This window comes from Saccopteryx bilineata, chromosome 11 (assembly GCF_036850765.1).
Source record: "Saccopteryx bilineata isolate mSacBil1 chromosome 11, mSacBil1_pri_phased_curated, whole genome shotgun sequence".
NCBI classification, from domain to species: domain Eukaryota; kingdom Metazoa; phylum Chordata; class Mammalia; order Chiroptera; family Emballonuridae; genus Saccopteryx; species Saccopteryx bilineata.
Window position 1 is genome coordinate 80043550 of NC_089500.1, and position 15997 is coordinate 80059546.

Genomic DNA, 15997 nt, shown 5'->3' on the forward strand with positions numbered 1-15997 from the left:
CCCAAATAAACAATACTATTGTATTTCTTTTTTTTTTTTTTTAAGATTTTATTTATTCATTTTAGAGAGGAGAGAAGGAGAGAGAGAGAGAAAGGGGGGAGGAGCAGGAAGCATCAACTCCCATATGTGCCTTGACCAGGCAAGCCCAGGGCTTCGAACCGGCAACCTCAGCATTCCAGGTCGACGCTTTATCCACTGTGCTACCACAGGTCAGGCAATACTATTGTATTTCTTCAACACATCTTTTTCTTAGTTATTTGCCAGTGCATTGAATCTTTATTGTAATATCTATGGGGTAAAAATAAATAGATATAAACACTTGGACAGAAAAAAATGAAAGATGTCGCAGAATTTAGTGATTAACTTTGTTATTCCTGAGAAGAATAAGCAATATCTTAATGAAAGCCTTGTTTCTTGGACACTAGGTGAGTTACACTGAGAACGTGTCCGCGTGTAATTCGGAGTGAGAAACGGTAAGCTCTGGGTCTCAGGTGTAGCGTGGGGTACTAATTCCCTGGGGTGGTCATAACCACGTACCACAAACAGGGTGGCTGAAAACTACAGCCATGTGTTTTCTCCCAGTCCTGGAGGCTGCAAGCCAGAAATCCAGGTGTCGGCAGGGTTGGTTCCTGCCGAGGACGCTGAGGGCCCGTCCCCGCTCCCGGGGGACTGCCGTGAGTCCTCAGCACTCTTGGATGTGTAGACCGTCACTCCAGCCTCCACTCTGTGCGCGGTGGGCATCCCCCTGGGTCCCTGCCTCTTCTTGTAAACAGACAAGTCACATGGGATTGCAGGTTCTTCCTATTCCAGTCAGACCCCATTTTAATTTAACTAATGACCTTTCAGATAACTGGGTTTCCAAATATGGGAGAAAAGAGAGAGAGAGAGAGAGAGAGAGAGAGAGAGAGAAAGGATGCCTCTCTAGGTTTTCGGAACCTCCAGAAAAGGATGCAGTTGACTCATTTTTAGATTTTCCCTCTACACGGTAAGTACCACGTGTGCAAACACACGGAGAGGTGAGGGGGTGTCTGTTATTCACTTCTTCCCACAGTCAGGGGGTGCAGCAGGCAGTGCCATAGCAGGAAAAGGGGCGTTGGTGACAATGGGGGGTGTTGTCCACGTCTAGCTGCTCCTGTGCCCATTTATCAATCGGCAAACCCTTAGGCAGCGTCAGCTCTGGGCAAGGCGCAGTCCTAGTCCCGGTTGGGGACACAGAGAGCCATGAGGCAAACCTGCCCATCCTCGGAGGGTTTACGGCCCTGCCGGGGACACACGGTGCCTACGGAGGACACGTCACCACACAGGCTGGGGTGCCCGCTGGGCCAGTGAGCTGTCCAGGTGGTTCAAGTGCCATAAAAGCTCAGAGGAGGAAGGGAACACTTTGGACTGATAGGAAATGGGGGGGGGGGGGTGGACACCAAGCCGGGCATGCAGTGTGTGGCCAGGTCCCTACGTTAGGATGTTCTTGATCTTTTAATCAGCAATTAGAACGTTTGGGGAGTCTGCTGTGGGGAAGGTCAGGGCTTGGTGGTCACAGGATAACGTGGTCAAGAGGGAAACTCTGACGGCAGCTGGCACGGTGGGTTCCGGCTCGGACTCACCCGCGTGCTCTGGGAGAGTCCCCTACCCTTCGCGCGCCTCAGTTTCCCCGTCTGTGTGCCGGGCGCGCTGTGAGGAGCGAGAGTCCGTGTTTGCTCTGTGCTCGCCGCAGGGCGCTGGCGCTGTGCCAAGCGCATTGCAGATGCAAACACGGTTGACTCACAGAATAACCCACAGGGGTGGGTGCTGTGCACCCTCTTCTGACAGGGGAGGGACAGGTGGCCCTTGGAGGCGAAGCGCCTTCTTTCTGCAGGTCTCGCCCCACCGAGCCGCAGCGCGGGACGCACAGAGCCCTGGGCGCCTGGATCCAGGCGACGAACTGCCACGTGGCTGTCCTCGGAGGTGCAGGGTTCACGGAGGGTGCGGCCGGGGGGGCGCCTGTGGCCGCCACGTGTGGTCACGACCTCGAGCGCGGGGCAGGGAAGGGAAGACTGTCTTCCACCTGCAGTTCTTTCCGGCCCCTGGCGGCGCCGCGTGGACACCGTGCTGGGTCCTGGAACCCCAGGGTCCGCGTGGCGCGAAGGCGGACCTGGCAGGAGAGACAAGTCGAAAGCTATTTCAGGAGGTTTCTTCCGGAGACGTCAAGGAAGGTTTGGGCGGGGGGAGAGAGTCCAGATGGCCAGGCCTGGCCGTCGGGGACGGAAATGGGAGTGAAAGGGGGGAGGCAGCAGACGTGGAAGTCACGACCGGCGGAGGAATATTAGCGCCGGTTAAAAAGCGCTTCGGTTCTGGGTCTTCCCAGCGTGTCCCGCCGCAGGCGCCCCGGCTGCGGGTTTCACAGGACTCTGCTGTCCCCGAATCATCTGTCCGTTGTGCTGGCGGCGCAGTTACCGGACGGAAACAGCGTGTCTCAGGGATGCGTTCTGGTCCTGCGGGCTCCGTCCTTTTATTTGGTTTTTGTCGTGGTAGGGTGCGTTCTGGGGAGGTGGGGGAAAGGCACTTCCTGTTTGTTTTTCTGCGTTTAGCTGCTTGCAGAATACATTGGGGAAAAGTGGTACCTCGTGGTTAAAACGGCAGAATGTCGATTGCCCTACGTAAAAATAAAAGAGTAACATAAGTCTTCTGGTTAGCCCCTTCTGTGAAAGTGTCGTCATTCGGAGAGTGGTGTACACGTCTGCTTGTCCCCAGGAGAGGCCTCGGGAAGTCAGGGGCGTCACCGGCCGAGTCTTACCAGGCAGGCAGCAGCTTCTTTGGGGGGCTGTCGTTCCGCCTACTGTGGACGGACCAGCCTTTAAGCCACTTGGTCTAATGAAGATGGTGGACTCTTTTGCACATTATCTGCTGATCAGTGTTTCTTTTTAAATGCTTTACTGTACAATAAAACATAGAAAAATAAAAACCGCACACCGCTCTATGGTCATGAATTTTTAGGAGGCACACAGCGCTGTCCCCCTGGGTCTGGAAGACCAGCGTGGACGGCCAGCGTGGACAGCCAGCGTGGACAGCCAGCCCAGGCGTCTCCGTGGGCCCGTCCCTTTCCCAGTCAGTAACTTTCAAGATGACATCACCTGCCAAACACGGTCTGGACAAACTCCTTCTCCTCTGGCTAGCGGGGTTTCTAACCCCAGACGCCAGCAGGACGTCTGATGATCACCGGGAAAGAGCTGAGGCCTCCACGCTTGTCCAAAGTGGGCAGGAAACTGAATGAGATCCGGTGAAAAGCAGAAAAGGGAGCGCAGATCTGCTTCTTCTGGCCCTGGCGCTGGGCCACTCTCATCTCTTTAGCTCCTGGGGAGGGACAGAGGCCCTGAGGCCCCCTTTGCTTTGCATACGACGCTCAGGGCCTGGACCCGGGACCCCAGGGGCGCCCGCAGCGCATAGAACCAGGTGAACGAACAAGGAGTCATCACGCTCTCCGTGGGACCTGAGCTGGAGCACCAAGGTCCTTGTATAACAATAACAACAGTGACATGACGGAGTACATGTAGTTGACTGAACTATTATTATTTTTTTGTCTGGGAATGAAACATTCAGGGAGGCAATTTCTTGGGGAGAATGGGAGCCTTTTTCATATCTGAGCTACTGAAGAAGGTCCACCCCCACCCCCACCCCACCCCCACCCAGGGGGAGATCACAGACCAGATTGTGTGGGGTTTCATGGAGTCTCATCATCCGTATTCATACGGTGTTAAGTTGATCAAGCACTGAACCCCGGCCCAGTGTTTTGTTTCCCGCTCTGTTTGGGATGTGGGTAGCAGACAGCTGGGATGTCGCGTGTCGGGGCCCCCCCGCACAGGGAAATGACACCTTTGATGGTTATGAAATTGGGCCTGATTGAGTTAATCGCTGTAATCACGGACATTGTGCAGAAATGCAGCCGGGAGGGTTTCATTCTGAGGATTGATTGTGCATGGGAAATCACAAGACGCGGGATGCTCCCCCCCCACCCCCCACCCCCGTTTCTGACAGAGGCAGAAGGATGGAGAGTGAGCGCCGCCCAGGGGGACCCATGTCATGTGTCCAGGGAAGGAGGAAGTCAGGTAACCAGCTTCCTGAGGCCACTGTGTGGTACCTAGCTCCCCCTGGACTTGGCCATGACAAAGGATTTTTATCTAATACAATAGATACTTATGCCATTGTCCTCAGAGAGGATGATTGGGCCGGACATCTGGCACATGGCAGCGGCTCCAGGGTGTTAGTAGACCATCCAAGCCCTTCAGGGAGCTGTGGGGGAAGCTATTGCAGACCAGCGCCCACCTTGTAACTCCCGATTACCCTCAACTCCCTGGAGGGGCTGCAGGGGGACAGGGCCTTCGTCCCTCCTGCCTCTGCAGATTGGCTCAGGTTGCTGACCAAACAGGGGGCATAGCCCAGTGGGAAGTGGTGCAAAATTAGGGGCCAGGGTCATCACTGCGGGATCTCTGGGCTCACTTTCAGGGAGTTCCGGGTGTGAAAGGAAGGGTGTGTGTGTGTGTGTGTGTGTGTGTGTGTGTGTGTCTGGGGGGGGGCACAAGTGGAAAACAAGACAGAGGATGCGGGGAAAGTTCGCTCTAAGATATTGTCCAAGAATAAAGGACAGAGACATCTCGTCCTCGGGCCCCACGCGCGGAGTCGCAGTGGCAGACGGAGGGAGGGCCTCGGAGACCATCTGCCGCGGCCCCTTCACTCGCTCGCTCGCTGAGGAGGAGCCCAGACCGCGCAGAGCGGCCAGGATCACTCCGTGGGTCAAGTCCGGCCCCTGCGATACAACCCGTGCACCTTCCCAGGTGACGCAGCGCCCGCAAATCCATCGCTCACGTCTGGTGTCCCCTCCTCTAACTGGCATGAGGCTGCCCCCCTGCCGACGCGGCCGGATGCACTAGAGTTACTAACTGTTCTCGTGTGGGATGATGTATGATCTCACCTCCCCCTCAGAATGGCCTTGGAGGGTGGTGGGTCTGTTCATTTTTTTCTTTTATGGATGGCAGACAGACGGGTGTTTAAGAGCATTTATGTGACTCAGAGATTAGGTGCCTCAGACCCCAGACTCGACTCTGGGCTGACGTCCATCTTCGCTGCAAGACCCCAGGCCTGCCGGATGCTATGGACTTTTGTATGTGACACTTGACCCTCTGCATCAGAGATGGATGTCAGCCGCCCTTCAGACATCAGACTAAGAGCTGAGCTGTCGTTGCCCCTGACAGGACGGGCGAGATCCCTCTCACCTTGGGAAAATTTTGGGGGTATTTTCAGTGATGGTGTCGCTGCCCCCTGAGTGGCGGCACCATCGACACCCAGCCCGCAGTCAGAGGACCTGGGGGCTGGAGCCTTGGTCTGGAACAGGTCCCCCTAGTCCCCACTGTCCCGGTGGCTCTTCATTGGAGTGGTTTTCCTTCCCCAGGGGGCATCTGGCAATGACTGGAGACATTCTTCATGGTCACAAGTGGGCATGGGGAATGGAGGCTGCTGCTGCTGGCCCCTGGTCTGGGGACAGCAGGGAGCTGCTACAGGGTAGGGTTCAGCATGTCGCTGCTGAGCCCAAGGCTGTCCCTGAGGACGAGGAAGAGACAGACGTGCTGGGTCTCAGGGACGGAACTGGTCCTGACCGACACCTGGGTGCTTACCTGGCAGGAGCTCCCAGGGCTTGCTCTAGCTCTCTCCTACCCCCGGCCCTTTCTGAATTTTAATCAATCGGTTAGAATGGGTATTTTTGCTCATTTATTTCTGGCAACGTTATTTTTCTCCCTGAAGCGTTTTTAAAACATAGCCCCGGACACACAGAACAGATGAATGCAGACCTGCCTGGATGGGAGGGTCAGGTGACAGCCAGGAGCGTGACCTGCTTCTCCTGGAGTCACTAGGGGACCCTTAGGGCCCTGTGGTTTGAAAACGGAGCTAGGGAGAGCCCTGGGGGCCCACTCTCGCAGGTCTGCACAAAACCCAGTGAGTGAATGTTCATAGCAGCATTCTTTATAATAGCCGGTGGAAGGGTTCATGCATGGGTCCAGTCCTGGCTGAAGGGCAAATCGTTAACTACGCTCAAAGACTCTCAGAGGTACTGATCCCTGCTGATAACTGATATCTAGAATGTAACGAGGAAACAGTCAAAGAATGTACGCAAACACACTATTCTGACATTATTTGTAAAAGCAAAACAAAAAAAAAAAGTTAAATTACAACCAAATGTATGATAAGAAAATAATTACATTATGGCACATTTTTATGTTGAAATATTGTGCAGCCAGTGCAATGACGTTTTGGAAGAAGTCTAAATTAGACGAGGAAATGCCTGCAATGTTCAGATAAAGAAGAGAACCGGCTGTGTGTAGAGTATGATACCAGTTTTGTGGGAGAGAAACCATCTGTGTAGGAAAAAAAATACACCAGAGGATGGTGGGTCTCAGTGTTTTCTATTTCTTTGTTTGAAACGTCTCTGGACATTCTGCAAGGTCTATCATGAACACGCGTTCATTTAAAAAATGTCTTTTTTCCATCATAAATGTTTAACATAAAACAGATATAGGGGGCTCGCGGCAGCCGCTTAAGAGCAAGGTCTGTCTGGAGCAGGGGAGGAAATGGAAAACAAATATTTACCCCCTAGGATAGAGCTCAGTCGCTTTGCCTCTTACGGTTGAAATACAAGGGGACTGAACGGAATCGGGTGGAACAGGTGACTTCTAGTTTGGATAAAAACCTTAAAGATGGAAGGAAACAGGGAGGTCCAGCCAGGGGCTCATGAATGACAGGAGGACCTTTGTCCTATTTATTGTTTTGGTTTGTTTGGTTTTTTTTGAACGCCGCCCTGATGATTTGCTGGTTTCCCCGGAACATCCTGTTTGCAAGCCTAAGTCTTCAGCATGCAAACGGTCAGGTTGGAGAACTCAAGTCATCAGCATCTCCAAAAAAAGTCAGAGGTGTGTATTCAGTTGCTTACCACACCGCCCCCTCCTCCGTGGAGAACCGGAAGCTGTATCCATCCATATCCGCAGCGGATTTGGGGGGGGGTCAGGCCTGAGGGTCAGTCAAGGCTCCATGGACGTGTGGGCAATGGGAAGGCAGCGGGGGGGGGGCGCCTGCTTGTTTAGACACGAACCCACAAGTCAAAAGGGGCCTGCTTGCTCAGCTGTGAGGCCCGAGCCTCCTTGGACACGCCATAGGCCCATCAGGATGTGGCCTTAGGATAGGTGACAGCCAGCACGGTGCTCTTTGGACCTGTTTTAGTTCCCGCACGGGCCGCCACCTGTTCTCAGTACGAGGTGCTTTCAGATTTTACGATGATATAATTCACTGAGACCACCATTCACGCACGCGCGCGTACACAGACACACACACACACACACCTCACGTGACTTAATACATAGCGTTTTCAATGACCAGTTTAGAATCAGTCTTATTTATACCAAAGACGTCTCTGAAGATGACCGCCAAGCGGCCACCCTGAACGGCCACAAAAACGACGTCCCCGTCCCTCCCCACCCACCCACCCTCCACAGCACCGCGCAGGAAGTGCCCCCAGCAGAGATTGGTTATGTAAGAGGAAGTCAATGCATTATCATTCTCATTATTATTTTTGTCACCGGTGCTGCACAGAGAGGGACCGACCGCATGTCGGCCAGGAGCGCGTGCCCCAGGGTCAAACCCCTTGCGAACCACTACCTCCCGCTCAGGGGTGCGACCTGGGAGGCTACTGGTCACTCTGTGCTCTCGGCCTCAGAACGGGGCTCATGTCGGGACCTTCCTCAGAGGTTGTGAGAATTCACACAGGGTGCCGGGGGAGGTCTCAATAAATGTCCACTGTTCTTTCCTCGGCTGGGGGGGAATGTCAGCATCTCAGGGCAAGATGGGCAGAGGCCCAGGATGACGTTATCCGCCGGACACCTCTCCTTAGGCCCGAAGTGCGTAGTTTTGGTCAAGGTGTAGTAAGATTTTTCTCTATTTCATGAACAAGCTCCTTCCCAGCTCCAATCCTCCTCTGGAACTGGCCTCTCAGCGTTTTTTTTTTATTGCTCCTCCTGGAATAACAGCAGCGGACTGAGCTGTCGCCGACCGGCCATCTGTCACTCCTCTGTGGGTGGCACAGACTCCCTCTCCGCCCCACCCACGCTGCGCCTGCACCCAGCGACCCGGGAACCACACGAGAAGGCACGCGCCGTGCTGGCCTGTCATTTACAGAAACGTCGATTCGTTTCTGGCTGGTTTCTTGGCCCTAAGTCGACATTTTTTTTCTTCTAAGTTTTTAAAACTCACAGCCTCTGCCCATACTGTCCCACGGGCGGGACCGGGTCCCCCTCTGAGTCATTCCCAGGCCGTCTTAGCGAGCCCATGCCACCAGGAGGAACGTGTTTTCTGCCCACAGACCCAGGGAAGCTTCCCACTTTGCAAGGATCCCACCGAGACGAACCCAGGCTGGATCTCATTCCTCCTTCTGTAACCAACTATCTGGTGTTAAAAAAACGTGAGTTCTGCGGTGGACGGGAAGCCTCCAGGTTTACTTCTCCTGGGGGAAGGGAAGGGAAGGGAAAGGTCGGATCTTGAGACTTCCTCCACACTGTGCTGGGACCCAGAGCCGACGTAACGCATCGGCCCCTCTGTCATCTGTCATTTCCGTGACCCCTTTTCACCTGAGAAGTCACAAGCCCACTCTGAGTCCCGGAAGCGAGTTGGCAGACGGACATGGAGAGGACAAACACAGGTCTTTAAAACGGACCAGTCTGGCCTGACCAGGCGGTGGCGCAGTGGATAGAGCGTCAGACTGGGATGCGGAAGACCCAGGTTCGAGACCCCGAGGTCACCAGCTTCAGCGCGGGCTCATCTGGTTTGAGCAAAAAAAGCTCACCAGCTTGGACCCAAGGTCACTGGCTCGAGCAAGGGGTTACTCGGTCTGCTGAAGGCCCGCGGTCAAGGCACATATGAGAAAGCCATCAATGAACAACTAGGGTATTGCAACGCGCAATGAAAAACTAATGATTGATGCTTCTCATCTCTCTCCGTTCCTGTCTGTCCCTGTCTATCCCTCTCTCTGACTCATTCTCTGTCTCTGTAAAAAACAAATAAAATTAAAACGGACCGGTCTGGGCTCGACGTTCTCCTGAGCCCCCCGTGCTAGCCCTGGGGGTCCCCAGTCTCTCGGTTACACCTTCCTCCTCCGCACGGTGGGGACAGGAATATGTCCCTCATAGAAACGAATGAAGTCATGTATGTGGTGCGTAGTAGAAACTCAATAAATGGCGGCAAACACAGTTATTGCCACCAGGTGGCTGGTGACCACGGTTTTGACCACCAAGCATTCACATCAGAAGTAGGGGGTCCGATGGGAGAGAAGCCGTCTGGAAGGAACCACGTCCCCAGGTTGAACCCCTGTGCCCCAGGCTTCATCGGAGAAGCCTGCGTGGGCTCCTTGGCCTTGAGTATTGGACGCAATCCCAGCCTTCTCTTCGCTGGTCTGCAGTCCCAGCACCGGTGAGCCCAGAGCCACGGAGAGGCGGCCGACACCGTGAGCTGCTGTGAATGGCTCTCTCCTCGACTGGGCCCTGATTCCACCATCTGCAGGGAGAGGGGAGCACTTCCTCATTTAGTACCGGGTGGAGCGGAGTGAGCTGAGCCACGTGCATGCTTCCTCGGACGTCTGCACACCTTTCACGTGTCACCACGAGTGAGCGAAAGCAGGACCCGGGCATCTATTTTTTTTTTTCTTGTATTTTTTCGTAGTGAGAAGCAGGGAGGCAGACAAACTCCTGCATGCGCCCAACCGGGATCCACCCAGCATGCCCACCAGGGGGCGATGCTCTGTCCATCTGGGGCATTGCTCTGTTGCGACCAGAGCCATTCTAGTGCCTGAGGCAGAAGCCACAGAGCCATCCTCAGTGCCTGGGCCATCTTTGCTCCAGTGGAGCCTCGGCTGTGGGAGGGGAAGAGAGAGACAGAGAGGAAGGAGAGGGGGAGGGGTGGAGAAGCAGATGGGCGCCCCTCCTGTGTGCCCTGGCCAGGAATCGAACCCGGGACTCCTGCACGCCAGGCCGACGCTCTACCACTGAGCCAACCGGCCAGGGCCCCACCTGGGCATCTTAAGGGTGACCCAACGACATAGTGTTTTACAAAGATAACGCACGTTTATAAAAATGAATTTTACAAAATAGAGCGTGCCCCCCCCCCAGGGGAGCACAGGTCACAGTGAGGCTGTGGGTCTCCTTCCCTTTCTCTTGCTGTGATAACCACAGATGCCACTATGGCTGGTGAACCCGGGAAGCATCTGGCTCTCACACCTGGGAGGTGAAGGGTGAATGGGGCACGGTGGGCACACAAAGTGCCACAACCCCCACCTGTCTACCCACAGGCACACTGGGGACGCCGGCAGGGGTGCCGTGTGGAGTGCTGGCAGCTGCACAGACGGACGGACGCCTTGCTCCACGCCTCTAGCCACGTCCCTGCGCCCAGCACGGCAGAGACCCTTCCCTGGGCGTGGAGCTGGGCTCTGGGAGGCGAGTGAGGCTGCAGGGTTGAAGCGGGAGGCAGAGTGAGCTGGAGGGGCCGGCAGGGAGAGAGGGGAGTGGGCACATGTCCTTTCTCTGGTCCTCTGAATGGACACTTTCATTCATTGTCCGGCCCGTCCCTCTCAAATTCCTCTGCTTCTCTCTTCTCTGTGGGATAACTCTCTCCACCTCGGCAGGAGATACAAAAACAGGGGTGGGTCTCAAATAATCAGGATTGGCCGGCGCCCTCGCTCTCCTTCGTTTGAACAAAAGGGTGTGTAGCGTTTGGATGCAGACCAGCAGGGGCTATAAAGCGTTTTTATCTCTGGACAGGGCTTTTAGCGGTTGGTGTCTGTGTCCCCAGGGCTGCGCCTGGCCTCAGGGAGAAGGAGGAAGCGCATAGCAACCCACAGAAACCCTTCCCCGCGGAGCCCCTGGCGTCCTCAAAGGAAACAGCCGGCATAATAAATTCCTGCCTACCCCGCGCGCTGACCTCCAAGGCCTCAGGATTCTGAGTTAGGAAAGAAGGGGATACAGTGGTGGACGGAGATACATACAGCACAGACCACACAACGGAGGGGAGGGCCTTTCTCTCTCCAGCCCTGGGGAGCGGTTCCTCGCCTCCGCACGGACCTCCTGGGCCCGGCTGACCAGCTGGGCCTCGCTGGGCAGGCTCTGGGCCTCCTGCCTGCCCCTCCACCCAGCTTAGCCTGCGTCACCTGTCCCCTGAGTTTCTTCAGGGATGACACTGCGGACGCTGCAGCCCCACTGCCCGCGGAAAGGGTCTGATCACCGCCTCTCCTGCTGTCTAACCGCGCACCTTGAGCAAGTCCCGTCACCTCTCTCTGCCACCGCTGTGCCCTCCCTACAATCCAGGTCCCAGCAGCGCCCCCTCCTAGGGCTGTGGAGAGGGCTCGACGAGGCCGGGCTTGTAACGGGCTCAGAAGGCTTTCTAGCACCTGCGACAGGCTCGTTCAATGCTAATTACTGTTCTGTAAGCCCAAAGGGGCTTTGAGAGGAGGGGGCCCACCTGTCCCTGGTGTGACTGAAACAGGGTTTGGCAGCATTTGCTGCGGACACGGCCCCGGGGTCTCAGCTCTCTGGGCGTGAGGAGTAAACGGATGGAAAACGACCCCCCTCCCCACCATCCGGGGCATTGGTCCGAGTGTCACCCTTTCGAAGGTTAATCATCATCATCACATCTTAGCAGTTTCCAGCTTCCAAAACATCTTTTTTTTTTTTTTTTTTGGTCACAAAAGGAAAACATAGTTGTGGTAAAAATTCATATCATTATAAGGGAGAGACGATGAAAACCAAAAGCATTCTCTAACCGAACCCACGTTCCAAGGGCCGTTAACAATTACCGGCTGGGTTCAAGAAGTAAGGTGGCTGCTCCTCCCGGGGTTCAGACTCTTCGAGCTCCGCCGTCTGTTCCCGCAGAGAACGCGTGACTCGTCAGCGAGTGCGGCTAACGTTGCCAGTGTGCGCAGAATGAATGCGGAGAAGCGTTTGTTTGGGTTTTTTTTAAGTTCCGTTTCTAAGTCACTCAACTGGCCTCACTACTACTGTCCTAGTAAGATTCATTCTGGGTTAGTGTGGCATTTTGCTAATCACGTATTTCTGAAGCCAAGGGAGCTTATCACATAGTCAGACACTGAATATTTATTCTGAAAGAGAGAGAGAGAGAGAGAGAGAGAAGAAAAGAAAAGAAAAACAATGTCTTGGTGCCTACACTTCTTCAGACGTTGCAGAAGAACATTTGCTCCCAGTGACTTGCCTACGATGGCCTCCCCGAGGCTCAGGGCCGTGAGCTGGTGTTTCTGGCTCTCCGCCTGTGCATGGATGAACTATTAGTCGTTTGCCAGGTGGCCATCATAAGGGCCCCATAAATGGGAAACGCCTTCATTCAACACTAGTCAAAATGTTATACTTTTGCAAATCGCTAATTGCAATTTTCTAACCCTATGACACTCGATTCCTTCTGTAACATTTCCTGGGTCACACAGAGAACAGCAGACCGAGGATTTGCCAGAGGAGAAGGAGGCTGAGGGGGTTGGGTGAAAAAGTGAAGGGATTGACCCTTTGCGTCGTGAGTTTTTTTTTTCATGCTCACTGACCCCCCGGGAGTGAGTTGGGTTTTTTTTCAAAAAATAAATTTAGTTCCAGTTCCAGTTTTATTAACTTAAAATCATGTTTGTTTGATAATCAATTTATGGAAACAAGAAGAACACACATTTGCCTTTTCGTAACGTTGTCTTACACGTTTTTGAAATAAATCGATCGTCCTCTGGATTGTCAGGAGGCACGAGGACGTAATTAATGAACGCTCGTCCCGCTCGAAGGGTTAAGAAGCGTGAATCGTTCGTTACAGAACAGTCACAGGGATGCGAAGTGCAGCCCAGGGAATCGAGCCAATGCCATCGTAGCCACTGTGCGTGGTGCCCGGCGGGCACTGGACTCCGCAGGGGGAACACTCGTGAGGTGTGTCAGTGTGTAATCACTATGCTGTACACCTGAAACTATATGCTATTGTAGATCAACTGTAATTGGGAACAAAAATAGTCCCTATCTAAAGAGTTCCCGTGAGGAACCAAACGAGACAATACATTTCAAGTAGTTGACCTGCGTCCGGCCCCGTAGTGAACGCCCGATGGAATGTACGCGTCAGTGACCGTTAGCATGTACGTGAACTCACCCACATGGCTTAGGAAGTCAAGTCAGTGCCAAGGTCTCAGCCCAGAGCCCATGTTGTAGACCCAGAGGGGAGGAGGGCACGGTGGCTGGCCCGCCCTGCGCCCTGGTGGCCTGTCCTGGCCTCTAACAGGCTGTCTGCCAGGACGGGACTCCCTGACTTGCAGCCGGTCAGGAGTCGAGGCTGGCTCTGCGAGGGGGGGGGGGAGGCGAGGGGGACAGCTGGGGCGGGCTGGCCGGAGTGTGGTCAGAGGGCCCCTGGGGCTCAGGGCCCGGCCGCGGTGCTCCTGGTGCTGGACCTACACACCAGCCAGCCTGAGGCCCCCGCAGGGAAACGGGGGACGGGCGCCTGTGCCACGGGGAGCTGTCCGCTGAGTCCAGGTCGGAGGAGGCTCAGGGAGGGAGCGGCTGGCTGGATGCAGGAGAAGCCTCAAGTCCACATCCCCGCGGTCACGGACAGAGAGGCTCCGATCGCCTGCTTGGTTAAATCGCCGAAAACACAAAGGCACGCAAAGGGAATCGGCATCACCGGGCTTGTGACGGGGTTGCCGGCGGCACGGGCAGACTGCGCAACGCAAGACTTGGAGCATGCGGTGCTTGTGAAACAGCGACCGACTCCAAACCGCCAACACGCCGACTCGTCCCCGGTGCATCCAAACCGCCAACACGCCGACTCGTCCCCGGGTGCATCCAAACCGCCAACACGCCGACTCGTCCCCGGTGCATCCAAACCGCCAACACGCCGACTCGTCCCCGGGTGCATCCAAACCGCCAACACGCCGACTCGTCCCCGGGTGCATCCAAACCGCCAACACGCCCACTCGTCCCCGGTGCATCCAAACCGCCAACACGCCGACTCGTCCCCGGTGCATCCAAACCGCCAACACGCCGACTCGTCCCCGGGTGCATCCAAACCGCCAACACGCCGACTCGTCCCCGGTGCAGACGCCCTTGTCCGTGGCGCAGGTGTAGCCTGAACATCCCAGGGTGAGTCAGATGGCCCCGGAGGCTCCTCAGTGTGGTTACTGTCACAGCACCAACCTAAATAGAAGGTCTGTCCCCTCTGCTAATACCCTTCGTTCGTTTAGTAGTAATCCACCCAGACTGGGTCGCTTTGTCATCGACAGAGGACCTCAGTCTCACCAGCTGCCGCTCACAGTGTTCCCGAACCCGATTACAACTCACGTGTTAGACAAAACTCTCCCTTCACCCGTCCAGCGTGGCACAGGGCCACCGACCCGCGCAGGTCTGCCTAGATAGACTTCACGCAACGGTGACGTTCTGGGCTCCCGTTTACCTGTTGGATGGCCGAGTATTCTCTAATATCCAGAGTCTCAAATTTCTCTTCGAAAGAGGCATAAGAAGTCTCTGTCTCCTCTCACGCAATGAAAAAAATAATTGTTCGCCGTGAACAGAGAGTCAGAAACACAGGTTCTCATCAGCGGGGAGGAAGGACAGCGTCTGGCGAATGTGACAGGTATTTACCAACGGGGATTTAAAAACCAAAATCTCTACAGACATTTTTTCCCCCCCCCGCCAACTGAAAAGTATGCCACAGCGGAGAGCCTCACCTGCTTCTCCTCTTTAGCTGCGCCTTTTCTTCACGGACAGACGGCTCAGACAACCCAGTCCTTATCCGAGGGACCACGGTGACTCACTAACTTGGGGGTACGGTCGGAACGTTTGTGCCCCCCAAATTCAATGCTGAAACCTAACCTCCTGTGTGATAGTATTAGGAGGCGGGGCCTTTGGGAGGTGCTTAGGTTGTAAGGGTGGGGACCTCCTGAGTGGATAAAAGAGACTCCCCACCAAACACACCTCCCTAATGACCTTTTCCACCTGGGGACACAAAGAGATGCCCCTAAGAACCACCAAATCTGCACACACCTTGATCTCGGCCTCCCGCCCTCCAGGACTATGAGGAATACATTTCTGTGGTTTCGAAACCACCCAGAGTAGACTAATGTTGTTCATTAAAAAAAATGTTTTCAAGATACAAGCAAGAGGACATTCAGAAAATGGACAAAACGAGACCCTAGAATTCCACGCCCAACACCCAGAACTACTGTGACTTTTATATATTCTCTTCTAGACTCTTAAAATTTGGAATCCTTACTTTGCAATATTTCTATTAAACAAACAAGAGCTAATTCTAGGAAAACAAGACCATCACAGGAAATCATAAAAGGAAAACAATGAGAACAGTCTCCACACAGAGATGAACAGTTAACATCCACACACCCAGCTTTTCTCTCTTCCTCATATACCAATGTATATTTTATTTTTATTTTTTTGTGTGAGAGAAAGACAGAGAGACAGAAGCAGAGAGACAGGAAGGGAGAGAGATGAGAAGCATCAACTTATAGTTACAGCACCTTAGTTGTTCACTGATTATTTCTCATATGTGCCTTGACTGGGGGGCTCCAGCTAAGGCAGTGACCTTGGTCCTCATAACAGCGACCTTTGGGTTTGAGCCAGCGACCATGGATCATGTCATTGATCCCACGCTCATGCCAGTGAGCCTGGGCTCAAGCTAGTGACCTCAAGGTTTCAAACCTGGGTCCTCAGCATCCCAGGTCGACACTTTATCCACTGCGCCACCGCTGGTCAGGCATCAAGATATATTTTAAATTAATTATTTCAGTGCCCTTATGCCTCTGTTCTACCTTCCCTCCCTCCCTCCCTTCCATAAACATTTATGAGCACCTTCTGTATACCAGCCAGCACTTCACTGAGGTTAGACCTGTGGACAGAGTGCTGCTGTAGCCCCTGCTGGCTCTCACAGCCCTTACTGCATAAAAGGAGCAGACAGCTTTTAA

At 54.3% G+C, this 15997-nt stretch overlaps 1 protein-coding gene across 1 annotated transcript in view; it reads right to left on the minus strand.

Moving 5' to 3' along the window:
- The window catches only part of RIPOR2 (RHO family interacting cell polarization regulator 2), a 140764-nt gene extending 126269 nt beyond the window's left edge, over positions 1–14495 (minus strand). Inside the window, exon 1 of the mRNA XM_066246709.1 lies at positions 14476–14495. The gene's annotated coding sequence lies outside the window, so the exon portion shown is untranslated. The remainder of the gene's footprint in view (positions 1–14475) is intronic.
- Positions 14496–15997: the final 1502 nt, after the last annotated feature.